The sequence below is a fragment of the Petaurus breviceps genome, unplaced genomic scaffold (genome assembly GCF_028583685.1).
Source record: "Petaurus breviceps papuanus isolate PSGF00001 unplaced genomic scaffold, PetGlider_PUasm1.0 90919, whole genome shotgun sequence".
NCBI classification, from domain to species: Eukaryota; Metazoa; Chordata; class Mammalia; order Diprotodontia; family Petauridae; genus Petaurus; species Petaurus breviceps.
Window position 1 is genome coordinate 759,141 of NW_027187378.1, and position 8,823 is coordinate 767,963.

Here is an 8,823-nt window from a genome sequence, read left to right on the forward strand (position 1 = left end):
AATCTTATTTCCCTTACCTTTAGAGGCCTCATACTCTTGATTCTCTCTAACTGCTCTTTCTCTGCCTTATTTACTCATGTTTTCTGACCTGGTAAAATGCTTAAAGATTCTAGCCTTTGTCAGTCAGCGAATAAGTATGTATTAAATACATATGTCTTCTTCTTTCTCATCACTTTCTCCTTTTTCTCCTATTACTCTTGAACTTCAATGTATAAAATCAAGTTTATTGTCTTCCTTCTAAATCTGCTCCTCCTTCTTACTCCATTTTTTTTCAGTGACACTATCATTCAATCAGTCTCCCAGGTATGAAACCTTGGTGTTATCTCTGCCCTTTTCCTCTCCTTTGTCTTGTGTACAATCAGTTACCAAGTCAAGTCTACTTCTTACAACTCCTGGGTCATCCTCTATCTCCATTTTTTTTTTCATTTCTACCACCAGAGAACAGGCTTTATTGTTATCTACCTAAATTATTGCATAATCTGCCTCACAGGATTTCCAGCCTCATCAATCTGTCCCACCTCCAATTCATTCTCTGTATTGCCATTAGACTAATCTTCCTCATATATAGATTGAATCATGTCATTGCCTACAAATTTTCAGATTTTTACCAAATGAGTAAAATTCAGACTCCTTTCATTGGTTAGTCAATCAATTGTCTATCTCTTCATCATGTGTTTGAGAGACCAGAGCTAGCTATGGAATATCTGTTCATGTTCCAAATCAGTGTGCAGGGCACCTTCATTATACCTCATCCTGCTCAGATTGCCTATATGTGTGTCTATATAGTTACCTATCCATCCATCTATTTTTCTATCTGTCTGTCTATCTATTTATCTATCTATCTATCATCTATCTATCTATCTATCTATCTATCTATCTATCTATCTGTCTGTCTGTCTGTCTATCTATCTATCAACTATATATGTATCTTATCAGCCCACAAGGTTGTAAATCAGAGACAGCAAAGATTGTCTTACTTAAGCTTTGCATTTTCTTTTTTTATAGTGGATAGAAATCTTTATTATTTAGTTTTGCAAGTATGAGGTAAAGGTATAGGCAGTACGTTTTACTAGTCAGTAAAAATCAATTTTACCAATCATTTGAAAATCAGTATGCTAACCAGAGGATTGAAAAAAGCAATTTACTAAAAGGAAAATATTTAGAGAAAACAGATATTTATACAAAAATTGTAAAATGCTTATAGAAGTTATTGCTTTACAAGGAATGCAAAAACTCATTTTAAGTTATATGGCCAGTTAAAGGCTTTAAAATTTTGTTAAATGGAAATTGAAGTATGCAAAAACATATAAACAGTCTACAAAAGACATTCATTTTTGTTCCTGAGTATACTAAAGCTATGAAACGTAAGAGATCATAGGGAAGGCCACAGTTTTTTTTTCAGAACTGGCTTCAAGGACATTTCTTTTCTACACATTGTTTTCCTCCTTCTTCATACTCTTGTTTGGAAATCCACCTCTGTTGAAAGGTACCCAGAGAGGCTAGAATTGAGCCACCAATCCATGAACTAAATCGCCATCCCACTGTCGTGTTATTTGCAATCAACTTCAATCTCATACTCAGAGGTAGATTCTGAGGCAGCTCCTGATTCAATCAATCCATGAAGCTCTGTATCAGAGTGTTTCCTCCTGCCACTATGACACTGCCATAAAGGCCTGGTCTGATGTCAATGTCACACATCCCAACTCTTGTGGTAACAACATGACTGACTCCCAACATTGTGTTACCTGATAACCCCTTCACATTAGATGGTCAAATAACCCTTCAGCACCAAAGTCACAGTTGTAACCACTTGGAAATTTGTACTGAACTGTCAGCAGCTGTGCAGCCATTTGTTCATCATAAGCTGAATCTGAGACTTGGAGCTCAGAAGCTCAGAAATCTTGGATCACACAATTACACGTGTGATTGTGCCAAGACCTTGTATCCTGTGGCAACTTTTCTTTTCTCTTCCAGTTCACTGGGAATCCTTCACAAATGGCCTCCTTTGATGCAATCATATTTGTAGGGATCAATTCTACATTCATTTCTTGGAATAGTTCTCTGCACTCCATGGTAATAAAGTCTCCTGCAAGAGGTGATTTCACAATGCCTTGCTGAAGGACATATCCAGCATTTGCCTGGAATGGCAGTAGTATGAGTGGCCCCACTATACAAAATTAACCCTGTGAAACGACTGTTAGCAAATGCTATAAGAATGGCAGTTTTATAAAGGAAGAATGCAGGGATGTTGTAGTGTTCAAACATCAACTCTGTCAGTTTCTCTCTTTTTGCCCTGGTGTTCCATGGTGCTTCTAACACTAGAATAGGATGCAAGCTGGCTTCTGATTTGACAGGCATCTTGTAAGTGTGATCCAATAGCTTGCAGGCTGTCCCAATCTTCAATCATTCCATTCTTTAAAGGTGATATTGCCTCCATATTCTCCCTTGGAACACGCAATGCATTGGTATCTATGTAGTATGTGGGACCTCCTTGTTTGCCTTTATAACTGTCTGTCTCCATCAATGTGCTCCCATCATCCCTTTCAAGTACCACACCAATAGTGGCAGGAAAACCAACCTTTGGGCAGTCCTCACCAGCATAGCCAGCTCTCACTGTATAAGAGCCAACATCAAAAACAAGAGCCCCAAGGGGCGGCCAGGTGGCTCAGCGAGTAAGAGCACCGGCTCCAGTGTCATGATGACCTGGGGATTGAATCCAGGCTCAGATACTCAACACCACACCCAGAAATAACCGGCCATGTAACCTTGAGCAAGTTACTTAACCCCGATTGCTTTAAAAAAAAAAAGAACCTCAACTTCATCTCCTCCATAGACACCACTGCTCATGACTGCTGCCGCCCCACTGAAGCAAGTCCCCAACCTGGCCCGTCTGGCTCTGTGCCTCCTGGGCTCTAGCAACTGCCGCCCACCCCAACCCTCTTCCCCAGCTTTGCATTTTCTATAGTTCTCAGTCAAGTGCTCTGCTCACTGTAGGTACTCAGTGGTTGTCAAATAGGATTGAATTATATTTGGATTTCTTAAGAATCTGTGGGTTTGGGGGGAAAACAATGATTGTTGGAGATACATACATTCTCCTAATATGAAGTTTTGGATAGCAGCAAAAAAAGCATCAGAGTTTAAAATTAGTAAATGTTACTTAGAAAGTGCAGCATGAGGACCAGGTTAGAAGGTTCAAAACTAAAGTGGCCGCCATGCTGATTTAGCCAGATGGATACATGAATTTGGTTTTATGCATGAATTTTTATACTCATCAGAGTAATACATCAAGATTCTTAAGTTAACATGAAAAAGGAGAAGAGGGCACTTTTATAGGGAATTCAGTGTTAGGAAGATAAAGTAAATACAATGGGATAGCAGACCAGTGGCTTGCAGACTAACAGAATTTCAGAGTTGGAAAGGATTTCAGTGGTCATCTGGTCTAACCCATACCTGAAAATGCATCCCCACTATAACACACCTCACAAGTGGTCATCCAACCTTGCAGGATTAATTCCTCAAATTGGAGGGAAACCAGTACATCCTTAGGAAGATCATTCTCCTTGGTGGTAATTATAATTGTTTTCTTGACATCAAGCAAGCTTCTGGTTTTAGCTGTCGGAGAGAATGTCTAGTCGTTTTGTTGTGGTGTTTTCTAGTATTTACAAATATTGATGGCCTTATAAGTTTTTTTTTTCTTTCCAGGCTAAACAGGTTCAGTTCCTTCAGTGGACCCTCATGTGGTATGAACTTGAGGCATTTAACCTCCTGGTTGCATTTCTCAAGACATGGTATCTTTTCTAAAATGTTTTGCCTATAGTTGGACACAATATTCCAAATGTGGTCTGACTAGAGCAGAGGTGGACTATCACCTCTTTATTCCTGGAAGCTGTGAGTCTCTTAATGGACCCCAAGATGGCATTAGATTGTATTTAATATAATCTATTGCATTTGATTACATCACACTGTAACTTACATTGCACTTGGAATCCACTAAAAGCTCCATAATTTTTTCCAAAAGAACCATTATCTAAATATCCCTCCCCCATCTTTTACTTATGAAATGTTTCTTAAAATCAGCTATAAAATTAGCACTTAAATAGCAGTGTATTTGAAGCCCTAACAAATAACGTGATGAAAATTAAAAGCCATATAAATAAAAGTCCACGTGTGAAAGACTGTGTGTGAAATATGAGACAAGTAACAAGGAACACTTTGTTCCCTGCACATTAGCTACACGCAATGCACTTGTGTAATTGTAACATACTCCTTACCCTAGTCATATTGTACTCCATGGTGCTTGTTGTAGAATTCTCAGGCTTTTCTGAGATTCTCCCTAGTTTTTCTGCCATTGTGCTGTTCCTGGTGTCTCAATTTCCTGGGCACCCATCACTGTCTTTCACCTCCCCTGGTGTGTCAGTGGCCAGTGTGATGACAGGTATTCTACCGCTACATATTTTCCCCATTTTAACACTTATAGAAAACTTCCACTTGCTGCTCCCTTTTCTGTCCACATCACCATTCCTCCCATTCTTCCCTCCTTATTCTCTCATAACTCATCCCTCATAGCTCCCCCAGTGAATCTCCCAATCTCAGGTCTAGACCTTAAATGGTTCTTCAGAACCATTCCTTGGGGGTCAGGTATGGATGCATAATATTACTTTCCTCCTTTCTCTAGAATCGATTTTTCCCCAGGACTAGATGAGATAGAGATACTCTTCATTTTGATCTTTTTTCTCCCTCTAGGCTTCTTTCTCCCCTTTGTAAGTCATAGATAACCAGTGATCAATCTAAAGCATGTTGCCACATCCCCTAAGATTTAGGAATGGAATGAAAGCTATGACTTCTCAAAGTAACAGCTCCTGGCTGAAAAATAATGGCTACCTCAATAAGTCCATGAAATGGGCCAGGGGCACCACTTTCCAATCATCTCCTCACCATGCCCCACCCTGATCCTCTTTATATACTATCTCCCCCTATTAGAATGTAAATTTTTTGAGATTAGAATCTGCCTTCTTTGACTTATATTTGTATCCCCAGTGTTTCACACAGTATTTTGCCCATAGTAAGGTTTTAATAAATACTCTCTCAGTTCCTCTCTGCTGGTCTTTGTATCTATCTGTTTTGTCCAAATTCTCTCTCTTGTTTGAATTCAAGGGACAGCAGCATGAGAGGAGATTTTTTTTTTTAATCAGCCAGCTACCTGCCCTTTTCTGCAGTTTAAATAGATACAGGCCAGAGAAGATCCCTTTCTTTGCACAGATTCTTATGAATGACGACATGCTAAGTATTTCACTGCTCAGAATGTGCTTCCTTTTGATTTTATAGTCTTAATGGGTTGTTAAGAATTGCTGTAATTTATGAACTCAAGTCTACTTCAAGATTATATTCACAATGGGAATGCACGTTCATTCATTAAACACATTTATTGAGGACCTGCTATATATAAGCCTTAGTTGTTAATGGTAATGATTAGTCAGATTAAAAAAAAAGATGACCATAATATTGAAATCTCTCTTCTTTTTCCATACTAGTTCTGGGAAGGTGTCAACTCCCTATATTGCTTTCTGTGCTTGTTTCCTGAAATCAGTGTCTTTACTCAATAGGAAGGAGTATTTTGATATGCATGCCCCCTTTGCTGAAGTAAAAGAATAGAAGAAAACTTTCTCTAGGGATGACAGGCAATTTAAATTATGATTCATGGAAGAGTGTTTCATCTTATAGATTTACTTCAACACATTTTAGAATATCTCCCTAACATTGTTATTGTTTGATTTTTACATTCAGGTAAATCAACATTCATTGCATCTTTAAAACTGCCAAAATATTTCCAGAGCCATATCTACCATGGGACAAATGGAGCTTTTTCAGGGCACTAACATGAAGGAAATAGCATTATTTGTGTTCCTTGCTTCTTGGTTCCCCATTAGTCTATGGAATTACCACTAAGATATAAAGAAAAATTGGTATTTAGAGAGCAGAAGGGTGGCTGACTTCAAAATGTACTATAGTAACCTTAATGTTTAACATAGATCATGGTAATGGATATGGCCTACACCTTACCATAGAGGTCCAAAGGCAAGATTGATTTGGAGGTGGAATGGAAGAAGGGGACAGGGAGAGTTAGACATAATGATGACTGGTTGCATTGTTGGGAGACAAAGTATTTTACATCTTGAATGATGACTTCATTAGTAAGTCTTAGCAATCCCTACTTTCATGAATAACCTGAGTAACATGGAACATTTCGTTTCTTAGATACAGTCTCCTTGTCCTAATTTCTACATCAGATCATTACTCTATTTTAGAGGTAGAACATGGTTGCAAAACACATTCAAGGACTAACACTACTGATGAAGGCTGACTGAATTAGCTTGAGATTTGGGGTTTGGTTTTCATGTCTCAAAGCTGATTTATATTGAACTTTTAGTAAACTAAAACCTGGGGTATTTTTTCATACTAACTGTTGTCTAAATATATCTCCATTCTGTACTTGTACAATGTTTTTTTTTTAAACTTTAGCATAGAAATTTATATTTTTCTCTATTAAATTTCATCTTGTTAGATTTGTCCCATCATTTTAGACGTTCAAGATCTTTTTGAATCTTGATTCTCTAATGCTACGTGTTAGTTGTTTCTCCCACCAAATTTCATGTCATCTGTAAATTTGATGAGCAAGCCATCTATGCCTTTAGCCAAGTTATTGATAAAAATATGAAAACAGGAATAAGATCAAGGGATAGAGCCTTTGGGGCAAAGTCTTGATTAACTCAGTCACTTATCAGTAACAATAGTCAAAGTACTCAAAGTACAATCAGTCACTTATTCAGTAAAGCCTTACTAAGTATCATACACAAAATCCTCCACCCCTTAGGTCACTAGTAAGTTATAATTCCATAATTACTCAGTACCCAAGGAGAGGTCTTTTCTTCATCTTAACTTGGGGCCTGTTCTCAGATTCCCTGGATCCCCTTCCATGGTCCCAGATTCTACCTGGATTCACCAGACTGTCACCTGGGTTCAATGGCAGACAGGTCCCAGTTCCTTGTCCAGCTCTCTGGGTAGATCCTGCTCCACATTGGCATTCACAGGGTCTGGTCCATGTCAGCTCCTTCACCATTTCTGCTCCAAGGAATTCAAGGCTCAACCAAGTCACAAACAAACAAAGTCTCAGTATCCCAGTCATGCTTCAGTCACCTGGGCTCCTGGCTCCTGGGCTCCTGGCTCCTTGGCTCTGGGGCTCCTGGCTCCAGATTCCAATGTAAGGGTTATGGGATTTAAAGATCTTCCATGCCCCACTGGACTTGCTGACGTAGCAGGCAGCAGCAGCAGTAGCAGCCAAGGTGGAGGTGGAGACACAAACCCCTTTTTGAGCCAGCCAGAATTTCTGCTAAGGATTCCTGCTGAGGACTGCCAAGGATGGGAACTGCTGGGGGGGGGGGGGCGGAACTGCTGGGAGCACACTTCCTGGATGCTGAGCAGTTGCTGTGAGTGGGGAAAGGAGGACCTTTGCCTGAGGTAGCCTGCTCTGTTTTAAAGGCTTAAGAATGTGGGTGTTTACTACATTAACTACCTGTGCCAACTTCATAACCACTGTTATGGGTTTGACTTTTTGGTTTGGGGACTCAGTTATTTGGTATTTTAATAAATTTTCTAGCTTTATCCCCCATATAGAGAGCCTGGTATATTATGTGATTAATAACCGTCCCCCCACTTGGGCTTTCCAAGTTCTACCTACTCCCTGATCATTTGCCATAGGCATTATGAATATTGCATTGTTTATACACTCCACTATTTTCACCCACTACACCACCTAGCTACTGCAGATGACGAATGGGCTAATAATACAAATGCCCAATTACCTTCTGAGACAGTTTAATCCTAGGACACAATGGTCTATAAGAGGCAGTATGGTTTGGGAGAAGGAACACAAGTAGCAATCAAATCTAGGTTCTTTTATCAGATGTGCCCTTAACCACCTGGGTGATCTAGGGTAAGTCACTTCAACTCATTCTTGGGTGGCTGTTTCAGGCACCATCATGGGCTGGTTGGCATAGATAGCTAAACTTGTGGGAAACAAAGCTTAGTCACACTACCTATAGAGATAGGTAGGTGCTCCCATGAGATCTCCTCACCCTAATGGCCAAGCTCTGGTTGATATAAAGAAGGAGCCCTGTGCTAGAGTGTAAGAAGTCAGAGACAGGAACCCCAAGACCCAAAGGAATCCCAAGTTGGTGTGGGCAGCGGCCACCCAGCGCTTGCCATGGTGTCTTCTCTAGGGGAATAGTGAAGATGTGGGAAGCTGTGCTCTCCCATCATGTATCCTAGCCAGTTCTATTCCTTGTGTCCTTCAGTGAACCACGACATCAGTGTTATGGACCAGAGTCCTCTTTATGTTAGATTACCAGGATGGACCCAGTCCAGGGCATCAATTTTCTCATCTGTAAAATCATAAATTTGGACAAGGTGACCTCTAAGGTCCTTCCTAGCCCGGAAATTCTACCATGAACTAAAAAAAACATAGTGAATTCCTAGAACTCATCATAAAGAAAAGAAAAAAGAGGGGAAAGCAGACCTTTTGTTTTGTAGTCACTGCACTCACTGAGTCAAGGCTGCTGAGGATATACTGGACTGATTCCAGGTCATTGCCACATTCTTCCAGCAATGTTTTCTGTGGATCTCAAGTATAGATAAGAACATAGTTCCTAGAAGAGGCATGGTTACCAAGTTGTTTCTGGGTGTGCTATCAACTCATCTGAACTTCTTTGATTCTTACAACGACCCAACTGTATGAGACAGGAGGTATTGACAGATAATGAAGCAGGC

At 39.9% G+C, this 8,823-nt stretch overlaps 1 pseudogene; it reads right to left on the minus strand.

Annotated features, from left to right (window-relative positions):
• Positions 1-1,265: 1,265 nt before the first annotated feature.
• LOC138151746 (actin-like protein 6A pseudogene) lies at positions 1,266-2,539 on the minus strand (annotated as a pseudogene).
• Between the last annotated feature and the right edge of the window lie 6,284 nt (positions 2,540-8,823).